The sequence below is a fragment of the Mobula birostris genome, chromosome 13, assembly GCF_030028105.1.
Source record: "Mobula birostris isolate sMobBir1 chromosome 13, sMobBir1.hap1, whole genome shotgun sequence".
Taxonomy (NCBI): domain Eukaryota; kingdom Metazoa; phylum Chordata; class Chondrichthyes; order Myliobatiformes; family Myliobatidae; genus Mobula; species Mobula birostris.
In genome coordinates, this window is record NC_092382.1 from 64,299,119 (window position 1) to 64,318,599 (window position 19,481).

Below are 19,481 nucleotides of genomic sequence, written 5' to 3' on the forward strand. Positions count from 1 at the left end.
GATATAGGGATAGAGGAAGGGAGGGAGAGGGAATTACCGGAAGTTGGAGAATTCTATGTTCATACCAAGGGGCTGGAGACTACCTAGACGGTTATGAGGTGCTGCTTCTCCAACCTGAGTTTAGCCTCATCATGGCAGTAGAGGAGGCCATGTATGGACATATCTGAATGGGAATGGGAAGCAGAGTTGAGGTGGTCCTTTTACTACCCATAGTGTTTTCCCCTATTCCTTCTTCACCTTTCCTGCCTATCACCTCCCTGCTCCCCCCCCCCCAACCCTTTTATCTTTCCCTTTACTGGTTTTTCACCTGGAACCTACCAGCCTTCAACTTCCCACCCTCCCCCTCCTTCCTTATAGGGTCTCTGCCCCTTTAGAAACTGTTGCGGGGAGATTATCTGGCAGAGGAAAGTCAAAGGGGTGATAGGGGATTCGTTAGGGGAACAGAACAAGAGGCGACTAATATCCTAGTGGTAAGGCTTGCTAGTGCTGGTGTGGGGGGAGGGGGTAATGTGGTTAAAATAAGTTGTAGGGGGAATGGGAGCCAGAATGACAGAGCAGATAGTGGATAGTGAATTGAATTGAATTGACTTTATCACATACATCCTTCATATATATGAGTAGAAATCTTTATGTTACGTCTCTGTCTAAATGTGCAATGTGTAATATATTATAAATAGTTTGTACATAGGACAGTCAATATAACACAGAAATGCAATTGTATCAGCATGAATTAATCAGTCTGATGGCCTGGTAGAAGATGATGCCCCAGAGCCTGTTTGTCCTTTTGCTGTGGTACCGTTTCCTGGATGGTAGCAGCAGGAACAGTTTGTGGTTGTGGTGATTTGGGTCCCCAATATCCTTTGGGCCTTTTCTACACACCTGTCACTGCACATGTCCTGAATAGTGGGAAGTTCACATCTACAGACACGCTGGGCTGTCCGCACCACTCTCTGCAGGTTCCTGCGATTGAGGGAAGTACAGTTCCCAGACCAGGCTGTGATGCAGTCAGTCAGGATGTTCTCAGTTGTATCCCAGTAGATAGTTCTTAGGATTTGGGGCTCCATCCCAAATGTCTTCAACCATCTGAAGTGAAAGAGGAGCTGTTGTGCTCTTTTCACAACACAGCCGGTATGTAGAGACTATGTGAGAACCTTAGTGATGTTTATGCCGAGGAACTTAAAGCTGTTCACCCTCTCAACCCCAAATCCATTGATGCCAATAGGGATCAGCCTGTCTCCATTCCTCCCGTCGTCCACAATCAGCTACTTTGTTTTTGTGACAATGAGGGACAGTTTGTTTTCTTGACGCCAGTCAGATGTTGTACAGACCTCAGACAGAGTCAGCAATCGAATGTTTGAGCATGGTGTGATGAATGAGCTGAGCTGTGTATATCACAATGCAAGAAACATTGTAGGAAAGCCAAATGAGCTCAGGACAGGGAATTATGATATTGTAGCAATTATTGGGACTTGTTTGCACGCAATAGTCTGAGCGATTTAGAGGAACAAATTTGTAGAGAGATCGCAGACCATGCCAAGAAACAAAGGTTGATTCAGTAAGTGATGTTAACTTTCCATATATTGACTGGGACTCCCATACAGTAAAAGGACTAGATGGGGTAGAGTTTGTCAAATGTGCCCTTAATCAGTACGTAGAATTCCTAACGTAGAAGTGTGCAATAAGCTGTGAGGAAACAATCCAGGGCTGGCGACAGAAATTAGTGATCATAATGCCATGAAATTCAAAGTAAATATGGAAAAGAGAGGTTTGGACCACGGGTTGAGATTCTAAATTGGAGAGAGGTCAATTTTGATGGTATCTGAAAGGATCTGACAAGTGTGGTTTGGGACAGGCTGTTTTCTGGCAAAGGAGTACTTGGTAAGTGGGATGCCTTCACAAGTGAAATTTTGAATGTGTAGAGTTTGTTTGTGCCTGCTAAAATAAAAGTTGAAAGGTAACTGGTGCAGGGTACCTTGGTTTTCAAGGGATATTGAGGGCCGGGATATTTTGTTCCTCTAAATGCCTCAGACCGTTCGGAGCTACTAAGACTCATTAATGACTACAATATCATAACTCCACGCCCTGAGCTCATCCGACCTTTTTTTTAGTCACCTTCTGTTGGTTTCTAAAAGCTTCCCAATAGTTTTTGCTCATTATTTTGCCTTCTCTTTGGCTTTTATGTTGGCTTTGGCTTCTCATTTCAGCCATGGTTGTGTCCTCCTGCCTTTCCAATGCTTCCACTTCTTTGGGATGTATCGATCACTCACCTCCCCAATTGCTTCCAGAAACTCCAGCCTTTGCTGCTCCGTTGTCACTCCTACCTTTTCCCTTCCAAACGAGTTTGGCCAGCTTCTCTGTCATAGAAACATGGAGAAGTTCAGTATGGAAACAGGCCATTTGGCCCATCTAGTCAATGCCAAAAAAACATTTAAGTTGTCTAATGCATCTACCTGCACCGGGACCATCGCCCTCCATACCCCTACCATCCAGGCTCCCATCCAAACGCCTTTGAAATAGTGAAAGCGAGCTCATATTCACCACTTGTGCTGACATCTCATTCCACACTTTCACGACCATTTCAGTAAAGAGTTTTTCCACTAGATCCATTAAATTTTCACCTTCCGCACTTACCCTTGACCTCTGGTTGTCATCCCACCCAACCTTTGTGGAAAAAACTGCTTGCATTTACCTTATCTGTACCCTCATAATTCTGTATACTTCCGGAAAATCCTCAAAGCAATGTTTAATTTCCTTGTTTATGTTTAGAACCTTTTTTAGATGTATAAGATGATGAGGGGCATTGATCGTGTGGATAGTCAGAGGTTTTTTCCCAGGGCTGAAATGGCTAACATGAGGGGGCATAGTTTTAAGGTGTTTGGAAATAGATACCGAGGGGATGTCAGGGGTAAGTTTTTTACACAGAGAGTGGTGGGTGCGTGGAGTGCGCTGCGGGCTAATTTGCATTTGATTGTTTCAGTTACTGTGGGGCAGCTCAGTGGGAACAGGGAATAATACCAATGGAGAGAGTCAAACTGAGCCAGGACACAGATTGGAGATGGCAGAAATGCCCCATTCTTATAGAGACAGGAATAGCATCAGAGAATTTGATGGTCATTCCAGATACCAGCACGGCCCAGTTAGAAGATGATTTCTGTCTCCAACTTGGGTTGAACCTCACAGAACAGTGTGATTCCAGATTGCACCTTGATGATTCAAGTGATCACATCTGAAGTGTTGTCCTAAACCCATTGATGGATTTTGTAAATCTTTTTACAGGTTAAAAATGACAAGGAACTTGTCTATGGGAATCTCAAACACAACACACCAGTTTTTCTGTCTCTGTCCAGATATTTAAGAAGTGGAGCAAGGGATTCACTCGATCATCCTTCCTGCTCAGCCTGTGGGGAGGGATTCACTCGCTCATCTGACCGACTGGCACACCCGTCATTTTACACAGGAGAGATCCCATTCATCTGCTCAGACAGTGGGAATGGATTCAGTCCCTCATTTCAACTGAAGGTACATCAGCAAGTTCACACTGGGACAAGGCCATTCATCTGTTCTGTGTGTGAGAAGGAATTCAGTCAGTCTTCCCACCTGTGGACACACCAGTCAGTTCACAGTGGGCAGATGCTGGTCATCTGCTGAATTTGTGGGGAAGGATTCACTCGGTCATCTGACCTAATGACTCACCAGCGAGTTCACACCGAGGAGCGGCCATTCACCTGCACAGTCTGTGGGAAAAGATACACTTGGTTATCTGAACTGAAGGTACATCAGAGAGCTCACACTGGAGAGAGGCCGTTCACCTGCTCAGACTGCGGGAAGGGATTCACTCAGTCATCCACCCTAGTGGCACACCAGCGAGTTCATACTGGGGAGAGGCCGTTCACCTGCTCAGTCTGTGGGAAGGGATTCACTTGGTCATCTAAGCTGAAGGTACATCGGCGAGTTCACACTGGGGAGAGGCCATTCACCTGCTCAGACTGTGGGAAGGGATTCACTTGCTCATCTCAACTCAAGGTACATCAGCGAGTTCACACTGGGGAGAGGCCGTTCATTTGCTCAGACTGTGGGAAGGGATTCATTCAGTCATCGAAATTGAAGGTACATCGGAGTGTTCACACTGGGGAGAGGCCATTCACCTGCTCGGACTGTGGGAAGGGATTCACTGAGTCATTTCATCTACTGAGACACCAGTCAGTTCACACCGGAGAGTGGCCATTCACCTGCTCTGAATGTGGGAAGGGATTCACTTGCTCATCTAAACTGAAGGTACATCAGGGAGTTCACACTGGGGAGAGTCCATTCACCTGCTCATTCTGTGGGAAGGGATTCACTTTATCATCTCAGCTACTGAGACACCAGTCAGCCCACATAGGGAAATGGCTGTTTACCTGCTCAGTCTGTGGGAAAGGATTCATTTTCTCATCTCAACTGAAGGTACATCAGCGAGTTCACACTGGGGAGAGGCCATTCACCTGTTCAGACTGTGGGAAAGGATTCTTTCAGTCATCCCACCTTCAAGAACACCGGTTCGTTCACACTGGGGAGCGGTCGTTCATCTGCTCAGTATGTGGGAAGGGATTCACTCGGTTATCTCAACTACAGAGACACCAACGAGTTCACACTAGGTAGAGGCCGATCACCTGCTCAATCTCTGGGGAGAGATTCTTTCAGCCAAATCAATCAAATGTGCATCATTGAGTTCACACTGGGGAGAGGCTGTTCACCTGTTGTGAATGTGGGAAGCGATTCACTCAGCCACCTAAGCTTATGTAACTCTCGCTTCAGCTAGCAGCTTAATATAAGGGGTGATAGCCTCCCAGCCCGGGCAAGTTACGAAATCTCGTTTGGGTGGATGCTGCGTGATGTGTCCGCTGTTACAATCAGTATCCCAAAATAAAAAAATGGTACACAATATGTGATTAAACGATTGCTCTTTATAATACTTACTTTGACTATAGGGTTAGTAAAGTAAACAAAAAAAAAAAAGAAAAAGGGCCCACTCTCACCATTCGTGCCTTCTCATCCCTCCCCAGCAAAAGACCATGAAAATCTCTCTTCCAGACTCACAAGAAAGAACATTTTTGTCATTGGGTAGCCCTGCACTCCAAAACCCTGTTATCTCTAGTCATTACCTAAACATGGCTGCTTCAGAGAAACCATTACCTCAGCAGTGAAACATTGCTGAGAGGCCGTTACATTAGCAGTGAAACTTACAGCGTGTTACACTTGTGACACACTACCGGGTTCATACTGGGGAGAAAGTTTCAATAAGCTGCTTGCTGGATGTTTGGCCATCACGGTTGCTGAATGTGATTTCGAGAGTGACTGTCGGTGCTGAACTCTGCAATTATTGCTGCTGGTCACCACACCCAGTTCTGCACCCTGGTCACTGGGCATGGGAAGAGTTTCTTCTGCTGCATACACCTTTAATGGGACTGGAGTTTAAAATTCTGGATCTGAGACAAGTAAGTCATTTCTATTTTAAACTCTGTCTCTGGTACTTAGTGAATTTATAACACACCTAGTTTACAGAAGAGAATCAGCTCAGGCTGGCTGGACCCTGCCAGTGATTCAGTTCCACGGCAGTCCTTTTAAATCCTGCCCTGTTGTTCATCTCTCGCTCTCCCACTGGTGATTGGTTCCAAACAGTCACCACTCTGTGGATGAAGAGGTTTTCTTGCATTCTCTGCAGTCTGAAGAAGTTGAGCTGACTGCAGTTCTGTCTGAGATGTTCTTCGTCCCTCTAATCTCTGGGCTGAGGAAGAATGACATTGGTTATTAACCTCCTTAATCATGACTCATTTCCACATTATGGGTCATTTTCTCTGCTTCAGAAGGGTTGTTAGAAAACACCACTGTCCTCTAAAGACTGAAAGTAGAATGGGAAACTACTAGTTGGATTTTCAATGAAGCAGGGTCAGAAGCCAGAGGCAGGTCTGCGCAGGGCAGAGTTTGGGGCTCTGGACGATGGTCAGGGTAAGAACCTATAATGAGGAGAAGGGAATCAGCAACAGGGCTTAGCAAAGAATGACAGAGTAACAACATTTGGAAGCTGATTGACAGAGAAAATCTTTCGGTTGTCTGACTGATGACACAAACAATATCTGTGGTGAGGTGCTCCTCTGGTCGAGGGACATATGTGTGTTGGGAATGGTTATATCTATTGAGTGAATTGTTCCGGCTTGCTTATCCTATAATATTATATCCGGATGATTTTATGGATGGTCCTATCTGAAATAATGTATTTATTATCATATGATTTGTAAGATTTTGACTCTAAAACTGGATCAGGCTTGAATTTATGGTACCTTTATGAAGTGATGGAGGACATTCATGAGTTTGTATTTTAAAGCAAAATTTTAGTGAATAATATTTGCCACTTTATTGTACCTCTGTAAGTAATCAGATTGAGTTAAACTTCTGCAGGATCCTGGCATGTGTTGGATTGTGTCTGCTTTCTCTTGGCATTTTCTGCACTTATTGCCTTGTTTGTTTGTATTTCATGTATTTTCGATTTTTTTTTTCTTTCTTTTTATTAACCACCTTGTCCTGTATTTCTGCAAGGAACCCCTCTGTTTCTGGGAAGAGTTCTCCAACTCTCAGTCTGGTGCTCGGTGCTTCCTTGTCACCATCTCATCTGCTCAGATCGTTGGGATGTCTCCCATGGAGGGTCATACTCGTTCCACTGGTTAATGTTTTCTTCCATAGTGATGATTCATTTTTCTGAGTTGTCCTCTCATTGAAGTTTTCTGGTCTGTATTTCTTATCACGATGGCATACACACACCTGGAGTGCTGAATTCTGTTCATTTTTGATGAAAATATATACTTACAAGTTTTATACTGTTGTGTGATTTTTTTTTTCATGTGTGTTATTTCTCTTCTCCCTTCTGTCCAAGGTAGTGTTAATCTAAGTGGGTTTGAATATAAATAGTCTTTTCTAAAGTTCTTATTTATCTTTGTAAATTTTACTGATTGAAATGGGACCAAGATATTTTCATTAAAAAAGTCAATGTCGATATTGATGAAAGTGTTTATTGCCTTTGTTGTATTTGTTAACTATTGAGCTCTGTTTGGCAGGTTTTTGTTCAGGTCTATAAAGAGTAAAAGAGAGGGAAGAGTTGATATTGTACCACTGGAAGATGATGCTGGAGAGTCAGTAATAGAGCAAAGAAATAGCGGCCAAATGTAATAAATATTTTGTGTCAGTCTTCACTGTGTAAAACACGAGCAGTATAAGACAATAAGACATAGGAGCAGAATTAGGCCATTCAGCCCCACCGAGTCTGCTCCGCTGTTCTATCACGGCTGATCCTGGTTCTCACTCAGCCCCATGCACCTGCCTCCTCGGCATATCCTGTAATGCCCTGACTGATCAGCAAACTATTAGCTTCTGCCTTAAATGTACCCACAGACTTGGCCCCCACTGCCGTCTGTGTCAGAGAATTCCACAGATTCACTGCTCTCTGACTAAATAAAATCCTCCTTAACTACTCTAATAGGTCACTCCTCAGTTTTGAGGCTGTGCCCTCTGTTATGGCTACACCCACCATACAAAAAGTCCTTTCCTCATCCACCCTATCCAGACCTTTCCACATTCGGTGGGTTTCAGTGAGATTTACCACCCATCATCTGCACTTATTAAACATGTGTCAGTGAAGGAGTACAGGCCCAAGGCTGGGAAATGCTCCTCATATTTTAACCCCTTCATTTCCGGAATCATCTTCTTCAGTATCCTCTGGACTCTCTCCAATAACAACACACCTTTTCTGAGATATGGGTCCAAAATATTCTAAGTGCAGCCTAAGTTGTGCCTTATAAATTATCAGCATTATCTCCTTGCTTATATTTTCTACTTCACTTTAAATGCCAGCATTGCATTTGCCTTCTTTACCACAGACTCAACCTGTAAATTAACCTTCTGGGAGTCTTGCCCCAAGGACTCATATTTCCTTCTGTACTTCTGTTGTTTGAACCTTCTCCCCAATCAGATAATAATTCACTATTAACAACAGGAATTCTGCAGATGCTGGAAATTCAAGCAATACACATAAAAGTTGCTAGTGAACGCAGCAGACCAGGCAGCATCTCTAGGAAGAGGTGCAGTCGACGTTTCAGGCCGAGACCACTATTATAATGGTTTATATTATTGTCTAGTTTGCTCTCTTCAAATAGCTTTTTTTCATTGCCTGTTTTGGATTTTAAAAGCTACCCAATTATCTAACTTCCTACTCACTTTTGCTACCTTATATGCACTTTCCTTCACTTTTATACAGTCCTTAACTTCCTTTGTCAGTCACGGTAGCCTAGCCCCGCTGTTTGAGAGCTACTTCATCGAGACATATCCATCCTGTACATTATGAACTATTCTCGGAAACGTCAGCCATTTCTGCTCTGACGTCATCCCCACCAGTATCCTTCTGCAATCCACCTGGGGAAACACCTCTCTCATGCCTCTGTAATTCCCTTTGTTCCATTGCGATACTATGCATGTGACCTATGCTCCTCCCTCACAAATTGCAGTAGGAATTCAATCATATTATGATCACTGCCTTCTAATGATTCCTTTACATTAACCACATCTTACACAACATGCAATCTAAGATAGCAGTTCCCCGAGTAGGCTCAAACATCAGCTGCTCTATAAAGCCATTTTGTAAGCATTCAATGCATACCCTCCTTGCGATCTCACACTAGTCTGACTTTCCCAATTCTCCTGCAGACTGAAGTCACACACTACAATTGTGTCATTAAATTTATTACATAAATGCCAAACATTGGGGAGTATCTGGGGCAGAAGTGAGGAGACATGCTTTTACCAAGGAGAGAATGTGTTTTGGAAGCTAAAAGGCCTGAATGTAGATAAGACTCCTGGACCAGAAGGTGAACACCCCAGGATTCAGAAAGAGGTAGCTGAAGAGATTGGGAAGGCATTAGAGTCATAGAACACCACAACACAGGAAAATGCCATTCGGCCAATCTAGTCTGTGCCAAAGCATTAATCTGCTGAGTTCCAACAACTTCCACCTGGACCATAGCCCTCCATATCCTTCTCATCCATGCACCAAAGCAAACTTCTCTTAAAGGTTAAAATCGTCCCTGCCACTTGCTCTGGCAGCTCGTTGCACACTCTCCCCGCCTCTGAACAGATAATTTCCCCCTTAGTTTTCTCTTAAGGTAATGAGTAATGATCTATCACCAATCACTAGATTTTGGAACGGTTCTGGTGGACTGGAAAGTACAAATGTCACTCCACTCTTTAAGACAGGGAGGCAGAAGAAAGAAAGTTATAGGACAGTTAGTCTGACCTCAGTGGTCAGGAAGATGATGGAGTGTATGATGGGTGAGTTTTCTGGGTACTGTAATTGGGGACGCATGATGAAGTAGGCCATACTCAGCAGGACTCCTTTAGAGGAAATTGTGTCTGACAAATCTCTTGGAATACTTTGAGTAAATAATTGGCGGGATAGATAAAGCAGAGGCAGTGGATGTTGTTGGCTTGGATTTCAGATGATCTTTAACAAGGTATCCAATGCAAGGCTTATTGAGAAAGTAAGGAGGCATGGGATTCAAGGGGACATTGCTCTGTGGATCCAGAACTGGCTTGCCCACAGAAGGCAAAGAGTGGTTGTAGATGGGTCATATTCTGCATGGAGGTCTGTGAGCAGTGGGGTGCCTCAGGGATCTGTTCTGGGACCCCTACGCTTCGTGATTTTATAAATGACCTGGATACGAAGTGGAAGGATGGGTTAGTAAATTTGCCGAAGGGCCTGTATTTTGTTGCAGGTTTTCTATGTTTCTCTGTTTCTGAGGCTGCTTAACAAGATCATAGCTCATGGAATTACAGGAAAGATACTTGCATGGATCGAAGATTGGCTGACTGACAAGGGAGAAAGAGTCAGAATAATGTAGAGAATTCTGTTTTGCTGACGGTAACTAATGGTATTCCATAGGGGTCAGTATTGTGTGACAATATCCTGAATTATCCCTTATGGACTGTGCCTTTAAAAAGAGAGAGAGGGTGCAGCTGATTTAGAGAGAGAGAGCAGCGAGCAGCTCGTGAGTCGTCATAGTGACCGAGGGCGGTGTAATGTGATGGACAGCTGGTGTTCAGCATGCTGAGATAAACACAAGGTCAGCTGGTTGTTAGACACACACATGGTTCTGGACACTGGATGAGCTTTGTTGTGCCCACAGAAAGGTGGGTCTTTGGAGCATCGATCAGTGTGGAAAAGGGGTGACCGGTGGGAAGTTAGCAATGTGTCCAACCCTGGCCTCGGTTGATAACTTAAGCACAGAAGACAGTCTCCTTTTCGTGGTCACATTCAGGGATTTCGGAAGGCAATGGAGGATCGACGGCATCGGTTTACTCGAACAACCACCACACCTCTGTCTCTCCATCACTACTCAAATCAGTAACACAAACTGAACTGATTTCATTTTCCCATCATCGTAAGACTGTATCCATTTACTTCCTAAGCTTGAAGAAGCTTGGCTTTTATATATTTCCACACTTACATATGCATAAACTTTGCTAACCTGTTTGATTTATCTGATTTTATGTGACTGTTTTGCGTAGTTACTCATAAAAATAGAAATAGTTAACAGCAAAACCAGACTCCAGGTCTGTTCCATTACTGCTGGTTCTTTAAACCCTTTATGGGGTTCGTAACAAAATTGGAGGCACCGCTGGGATCTCCAGTTTAGCAACTGGTTCTTTAAATTTCGATTTGATTGGGGAAGATTTGTTTGTTGGGAAAACAGGAAAAAAAACAGCAGAAATGGAGGCTAGTACTGAAAGATTTATGGCAGAACAAACTCCTGAAGACTTGGATGATGCTAAGAGGGCTCTGCTGTTGGGAATTGCTGACATGTTAAACCTTACTGTGACCACTAGAATGAGGAAGGTGTTAATACAGGCGTTAATAGCACAGCATTATATATCCAAGGGAATGTTTGAAGAGGATATGTGGGAAATGTTTGTTGAAAGTAAACCTACTGAGGCTGAGGATCAGCTTCGGTTGGAAATATTAAAGAGGGAGGATGAGAAAGAGGCTGAGACCCTTTCAGAGTCTGCTAAGTCAGCGGCGAGGTTGTTTTAACCCACGAGGTTGAGTTTACTCCGGATGAGAGTTTCCCAGAGAGTAGCTGGGAGGATCAGGGTAACCTGCAATGTGAAACTGGGACCAGTGATGAAGGCCTAGAAGAGGCAGCTGTCCCGATTGCCTGTGTTCAGGTTGTTGAAGTACCTGTGGATTCACAGGTACTGAACCTTGTGTTGAAGCTCAGTTAAGGTCTGAGGTGTCTGACTTGCTTGAAAAGGAATGCAGTCCTTTAGTGTAAGATGGACTTGATTCAGTGAATAAGGGGTTAACCTTGGTACCAGTGGAAATTGAGGACTCTCGGTCACTTGTATGTGTTCTAAAAGTTGGAGATGAGATGAAAATTGGTGAGGTAAATGTTATTGAAGATAAAGAAAAAAGTGTTGTTTCTGAACCTTTGAATAAGGTAAATTTAAAGTCTGGATTGGTTTCAGGACCGTTGACCTTGCTGAAAGGATGGTGGTTTGGTAACAAGGTGCCTGCTAGTCTGTTACCGTTTGTTTTGGACTTTAGAAATAAACAAACTGAAGTTTGTGGTGTGGAGAGACAAAACTTGAAGTGTTGTTTTGACCAGGAGGGACCATCTGTGTGTGTTACTATGGAAACCTGTGGAACTAAATATGTTGGAGATAAAAGTAATTACTTGTTTGGAATTAACAACTTGTTTGGAAGTTCACCAAATGGGCTTAGTTTGGGAAACACTGGTGATAAGGTGTTACCTGTGCAGCATGAAGTTCAGGCAGTTATGCGAGCCGATCACGTGATGGTTAATTGTTCTCGTGAAGTGGAAAAGGGACAATGGGTGATGAAACGCCAGTTTGAATATACCAGGATCTGGTTCTGCAGGAATTTGACTTTTTTTGTAACAAAGCATGTGAAAGAGAAAGACGATATCATGGTAGATTGACTATCTGAATGTTAATTTTAAAAGTGAAATAGAAACTAGCATTTGTATACGATTCTGTCATGTGCTACATGATAATCACATCCGCATTGCTTTATATTTTGTAATGCACAGTTAAAAATTTTGCTCTTTGATCACAATTTTTCCAAAAGGTAAGTAGGTGTGACGATATCCTGAATGATCCCTTATGGACTGTACCATTAAAAAGAGAGAGAGAGTTCAGCTGATTTAGAGAGAGAGAGCAACGAGCAGCTCGTGAGTCGTCATGGTGACCGAGAGCGGCGTTATGTGATGGACAGCTGGTGTTCAGCATGTTGAGATAAACACAAGGTCAGCTGGTTGTTAGAAAGACACACATGGTTTAGCACACTGGATGAGCTTTGTAGTCCCCACAGAAAGGTGGGTTTTTGGAGGATTGATCAGTGGCTCTCGCAGTGTGGAAAAGGGCTGACCGGTGGGAAGATATCAGTGTATCCAATCCTTGCCTGGGTTAATAACTACAGAAGTTGGTCTCCTTTATGTGGTCACATTCGGTGACTTAAAGGTCATTTCAGAGGACAACGGAGGGTCGACGGCATCGGCTTACTCATATAACCACCACACCTCTCTCTCTCCATCACTGCTCAACTCAATCACACGAACTGAGCTGATTTCATTTACCCAGCATCGTAAGACTGTATCCATTGATACATACCTCGTGGGTATTTTCTGACTTCCTTATGACCATGATGTAATTGAGTATCTTGTGAGCATGATGTAATGGTCTTGTGATGGTGGGATGATGTAAATTTCCCGCCAGTGTGACGTCACGTGATGACATGTTCCCTACAGGTATATAAAAGTGGAAACCCCTATTGTGTTGCAGTTGATTCGTTGTTTAATTCGTCAGTTACTCCGATATGCTGCGTATTCGTCTCATGACGCAGTTTCGTTTTAAAGTGGAGTTATACCTTCTATTGTAAGGTAATATCGTTGTGCCAGCAGTTTCGCCAATCACTGCACGTTTTGTGTGTTGCACCTCTGATTTACCTTTGCAGTCTAGTATAGGAGGGTGAAGACCTTACTGAAGTACGGGAACACGAAGGATTGAGTAAAGTTGGTGTCGTTCGGCGGTTTTATAAAGGATCGACCTTATTGAATCTTCGTTCAGGAATAATGGCCTGCATCTAAGATAGCCGCTGCAAGATCAGGAAAGTTTGTGCAGTGTTGAAAAGGTCAGTCCCTTTAAGCCATTTTATTTTCTTCGTCGTGAAGGAGCTCGATAGGTTTGGAGAACACGCAACAAAGTATGAGATGAAATACAGTGTATGTAAGTGTACGGTCACGTACAATTGGTAGAAGGAATAAGGGCAAAGAAAAAAAAAGGGAGAAAATTCAAAAATCAGAGGTGCATAGGTACTTGGGAGTCCTTGAGCAGAGGTCCCAAAAGGTTTGCTTGCAGATTGAGTTGATAAAGGATAACAACTGTAATGTTAGCTTTTCAGAGCAAGGATGTGATACTGTAGCTTTATAACACATTTGTCAGATCGCTCTTGGTGTAACACACATCAAAGTTGCTGGTGAACGCAGCAGGCCAGGCAGCATCTCCAGGAAAAAGTACAGTCGACGTTTCAGGCCGAGACCCTTCATCAGGAGACCTGACGAAGGGTCTGGCCAAAAACGTCGACTGTACCTCTTCCTAGAGATGCTGCCTGGCCTGCTGCGTTCACCAGCAACTTTTACGTGTGTTGCTTGAATTTCCAGCATCTGCAGATTTCCTTCTGTTCGCTCTTCTTGTATTGTGAGCAGTTTCCGACCTCCTATCTGAGAAAAGATGTGATCGTATTGGAACGGGTCCGGAGAAGGTTCATGAGAATGATTCCAGGAATGAAAGGGTTAACGTATGAGGAGCGTTAGACAGCTTTGACCTGAACTCGCTGGTCCATAAGAAAGAGAGGGGATCTCATTGAAACTTATTAAATATTGAAAGACCTCAATAGAGTGCCTATAAGGAAGATGCACCTTATACTGTGTGAGTTTGGGACCAGAGGCCACGGCCTCAATAATATAGGGCATCGATTGAAAGCAAAGATGAGGAGGAATTTCTTTAGCAGGGATTGGTAAATCTTTGGAATTCATTGCCATGGACAGAGTAGACGCCAAGTCAGTGAGTGTATTTTAAATGGATGTTCAAAGATTATGGGGAGAAGGCAGGAGAATGGGGTTGAGAGAGATAATCAATTGGACACGAAGGAATGGTGGAGCAGACTTGATTGGCTGAGCAGCCCCTGTCTCATACCTCATGGCTCATGGCCTGAAGAAGAGGCTAGTGAGGTTGCAGTAGGGTTAGGGTATTGCTCGGGTATCTGTGCCTGGATTATTGTATTCAGTTTTGGTCGTTCTGCTATAGGAGAGATGACGTGAAGCTACAATGAGTGCAGAGAAGATTTACGAGAATGGTGCCGGTACTCGAGGGACTGAGTTCTGGAGAGAGGTTGGGCAGGTTGGGACTTCATGCCTTGAAGTGCAGGAGATTGAGGCTGACCTTGTGCAGGATTTCCAAACCATGAGTGTACAGAGCAGTCTCTTTCCCCGCTTTTGTGGAATCAACAACCAGAGGGCACCAGTTTGAGGTGAGAGAGGATTGATGTAATAGGGATCCCAGGGGAAAATTATTAATCCACTCATTTCTGGTTCATTGTTTAACTAACACGGTGAGTGCACTCTCAGGCTGGAGGAGCAACATCTTGTATTACATTCCGCAGTTTACTACTGATGATATGAACATCGATGTATTCAACTTGAACCTCCACCTTTTCTTTTCATCAGCCCACATGTCCGTCTCCTCCATTCTGTCTCCCCACTTCTCTCTTCTCCACTGCAGATTGTCTCCCTCTGGTTCCTCTTTTACTTCTTTTTTTCCCATTGTCCGCTCTCCTATCCTATCAGATTCCCTCTTTTCAGCCCTTTGCATTTTCCACCTCCCACCTCACACCGTCTCACTTCATCTCCCACCTCGCCCACCCACTCACCTTCACTCTTATCTGGCTTCACCTTGGACCAGACCAGCTTGGACTCTTTCCACTCCCCGCACCATCTTGTTCTGGCTTCTCCACACTTCCAGTCCCGATGAAGGGTCTCGGCAGGAAATCTCTGTTTTGCTTTATCCCCCTCTATAGAAGCTACCTGGTCTGCTGACTTCCTCCAGCATTTTGTGTATGTTACTCTGCATCTGCAACATCTGCAGAATCTCATCGGGACAGCGTGCAGAATGCAGACACTACATCGGGTCTCACTAATGTCAAGGAGGCCATACTGGGAAAACTGGAAATAGTAGATGACCCCAACAGTCACGATGTTGAAGAGTTGCCTCATACGGAAGGACTGTTTGGGACCTTGACTAGTGGTGAGGAGAGCGGTTTGGAGCAGGTCTGGCAATTCTTCCACTTGCAGTTGGCTTCCAGCCCCCTGCACCTCTCGTTATCGCTGCAAGCCTCTCCCTTTTGTGGACAACACTGCCACTTGGTGGTGAATTGCCATAACAGGACCCCCTGATTTGTGGACACTATTGTCACCAGGTGGCGCTCTGCCACAATAATGTTGAGAGACAGAAACGTGACGCTGCAACCTGCTGAAATGTTTATTCAAGATTCAAGGTTGTTTAGTTCCATTTCCAGCAGACAAGTGTAAATGAGGTCGAAGTAATTCTTACTCCGGCTCTAATGCAGCACAAAAACACAATAGTGAAAACATACATCCACAGCTTATATATTGTGTACGGATTGATTGTATGTCCTTAAAGTGACGCTTGGCATAGGATGTCTGCACATAAGATGACAGACAAGTGGAGGGGTCTGATGGTGTGGAAGGGTGGGTTAGTGGGTAGAGATATTTAACAGCCTTCCTGCTTGGGAAAAGTAGCCGTCCCAGAGGCTGGTAGTCCTGGTGAGGATGCTGCATAGTCTGCCCCCCGATGGGAGTGGGGCAAACAGTCCGTGAGCCAGATGGGTGGAGGGAGATTATGAGAATCAGGTTTGTGCTTGATCTCAAGAGAAAGAATTTGGAAAATACCAATGAGATGCCTTTTAGAACAGCTTGTAATTGTCCCCACTGGGGAAAAGTTAATTCTGGATTGGGTGTTCTGTAATGAACCAAATTTGATTAGGGAGCTTATGGTAAAGGAAGCGTGTGGATGCAGTGATCATAACATGTTAGAATTCACCCTGCACTTTGAGTGGGGAAAGGTACAACAAGATACATCGTTATTAGTGGAGTGAGGGGAACTACGGAGGCACGGGAGAAGAGCTCACCAAAGTTGATAGGAAGAGAACACTAGCAGGGATGATGGCAGAATAGTAATGGCTGGAGTTGCTCAACTTGACAGCCTCAGGGTTGAAGAAAAACACATCATACTCCACCTGTGTAGCTCAAACCTGAATGCATCAGTATCGATTTCTCCTTCCAGTTGAAAAAAAAATCACTGCCCATCGTCTTTCCTTTTACTCTTCATTCTGGGCATTCACCATTAAAGTTATGTAAATATGAAGCTACCATTCATTACGAGAGGACTATTCATAAGGATACTATGTTGAAACATTATCAGGCAATGGTTAAACCACGCAGACTATTATGAATAGTGTAGGGACTCATCTCGGGAAAAATTGGACAGAGTCCAGAGGAGGTTCATGAAAATGATTCTGAGGCTGACAGGTTTAACGCATGAGGAGCATTTGATGTCTCTGGGCCTGTATCCTACAGCATTTAGAAAAAAATGAGGGAGGCTGTCGAATGCCGAAAAGCTGAGAAAGAGTGCATGTGGAGAGGATTTTTCCTGCAGTCAGGGACCAGGGGAACACACCCTCAGAATAGTGGGACCTCCATTTAGAACAGAGAAGATGAAAAATTCTCCCGCTGTGTCTTATGATCTCATGATTATTCAACACAACTGTGTATGATCTAAGCTCCTGTGTCCATTCCCCTCGCTCCCCTTAATTAATTATATATGTTCACCTCAAAAATACCCAGCCAACCGGCCTTCACACCCTCAGGGCAGTGAATCCCAAAGAGTGTACACTCAAATAGATAGATAGCTCATTGATCACAAAGCGAAATTAAATAGAAAATATAAATTTCCAGGAATTTTCACACATCTCCATTTGAAATGAGCATCTCTCATCGACCCCTCTCTGTGGCTCTCTGACTGATGAGGAGAGATACTTCAAGATGCTTCACAAGTAACCTATCATTTGTGAATATGTCCTAAATTCAGGGCCAAATCATCTCACATCTGCTGGTAAATCATCCCATTTATTACACTGGTAAAACTGCTCTGGCTGACTCCATAGCTACTCTTAAGATTTCTTTCTGCTTGGGGGTTAAAGCCGTGCATAGAATTCCAGATGTGGCTTCACTGACACCCTGTACAATGGTAGCTACACTGGCCCATTACATTATCTCCACTCCCTGTGCGGTGAAGGCCAAAATACAATCTGCCTTTTGAACTACTTGATGCAGAAACAGAATGTCATCATTAGATTTCCTTCCTTTGCTTCTGTGTTCTCAGCATAGTTAGATAACCAATTTAACCAATTTCCTCCGGGATCAATAAAGTATGACTATGACTATTTCCCATCTCGTTTCCTCCTCCAGGTGATTAAGCAGTGAACATGTTTACTGAGCATATAAACGTGTACCAGAGCATGTCTGCAGGGTTAGGACTTTGCTCTGGGAGTAATATGTGGGAACCCCGGGAATCTTCCAGTCTCCCATATGGCCGTATCTGTGCCAGGTGCACCAAGGTGCAGCTTCTGAGAGACCGCGTTCGGGATCTGGAGCTGCGGCTTGATGACCTGCAGCTTGTAATGGAACGTGAGCAGGAGTTAGATAGGAGCTACAAGGAGTTAGTCACTGAGGCTGCAGGAGTTAGATAAGTGGGTGACTGTCAGGGAAGTGATGGGAAGAGCTCAGATAGTAGAGAGCACCCCTGTGGCCATCCCCCTCAGTAATCGTTATCTCATTTTGGATGCTGTTGAGCGGGATGACCTGACAGAGGACGACCACGGTGATCCGGTCTCTGGCACTGAGTCTGGTTCCATGGAGCAGGAGGGAAAGAGGAAGATGATCTCTGTTTTAAGTCTTCATAACCTGAATCCCGAATTTGGCTGTCATGGGTATCAGAATCATGCCACACAGAACCGTCTGCATTGGCAGACATTTAGCCATACTTCGAGTTACTGCGCAGGAAGGATAAATGTTAAAATCCATCTGTGGGTCGTCAGTGGTTGGCTTAGTTGTCAACTGCACCGCAGGAACAACTTTACCATCTGCCCGGTCATTCCCTGACAGCAAAGTAACATCTTCCACCGGTAAACTCGAGCATAATCTGAATTTAACAGGTCCCGAAACCAACCCTGACTGTAAAGTTACCCTGTGCAATGGCACAGAAACCATGCCACCCCCAATGCCTTTAATAAGATTTACCTCACCAATGTCAGACTCATCACCAAACTTTGGAATGCTGTCTAATATAAGTGACTGAGAAGCCCCAGTATCTCGAAGAATTTTCACTGGTATCAGGGTTGACCCTTCCTTTACTAATACAAACCCATCTGACATAAAATGATCAAATCCCTTCTTCACTCGGTCAGACCTCTCAGTCCTTAACTGAGCCTCAACAAAATGTGGGTTTGTAGGTGCTTCAACAGACTGATCACAGGCATCTGGGGCTGCCTCCTTTTCCTTTTTCCTCTTCAGGATGGAACAATTAGCCATCATATGACCAGCTTTCTTACAATAGTAACAAGTAAGACCAGAATATTTCTCCTTCAACTTCTTCCCTTCATCCTTACTCTTGTTAATAGTCCCAGCATTAATTTCTGGTTTACCCTAGTTATTCCTGCTACTCTTTTGGTAGCTGTTATTCAGGGAAAATTTAACCTTATGAGTTAAAGCAAACTGATCTGCTAATCTAGCAGACTCCTGCAAAGTGGCAGCATCCTTTTCATCTAAATATGTCTTTAAGTCATTAGGGACGCATCTTTTGAATTCTTCAACTAAAACTAACTCTTTCAAGCTGTTAAAGTCATCATTTACATTTTTATATGTGTGCCAGCGGTCAAAACACACAAACTTCTCATAAGCAAATTCCATACAAGTCTGGTTCAGAGATCTCCTCAAATTTCTAAACTTTTGCCTGTATGCTTCTGGGACCAACTCATAAGCTTTGAGCACAGCCTGTTTCACAATGTCATAATCAGCTGTTTCATCAACTGTCGAAGCAGAATAGGCTTGCTGAGCCTTCCCCTTAATTACACTTTGTAAGAGAATAGGCCAACCCTCTTTTGGCCACTTTAAACTCTGAGCAAAATGCTGAAAGTATTTATCAACCTCTGCCTCATCAAATGGAGGTACCAATTTAACTTCCCGACTGGCCTCAAACTTATCACCAGAGTCTAATGCTAGACCACTTTGCTGCAATCTCTCTATCTT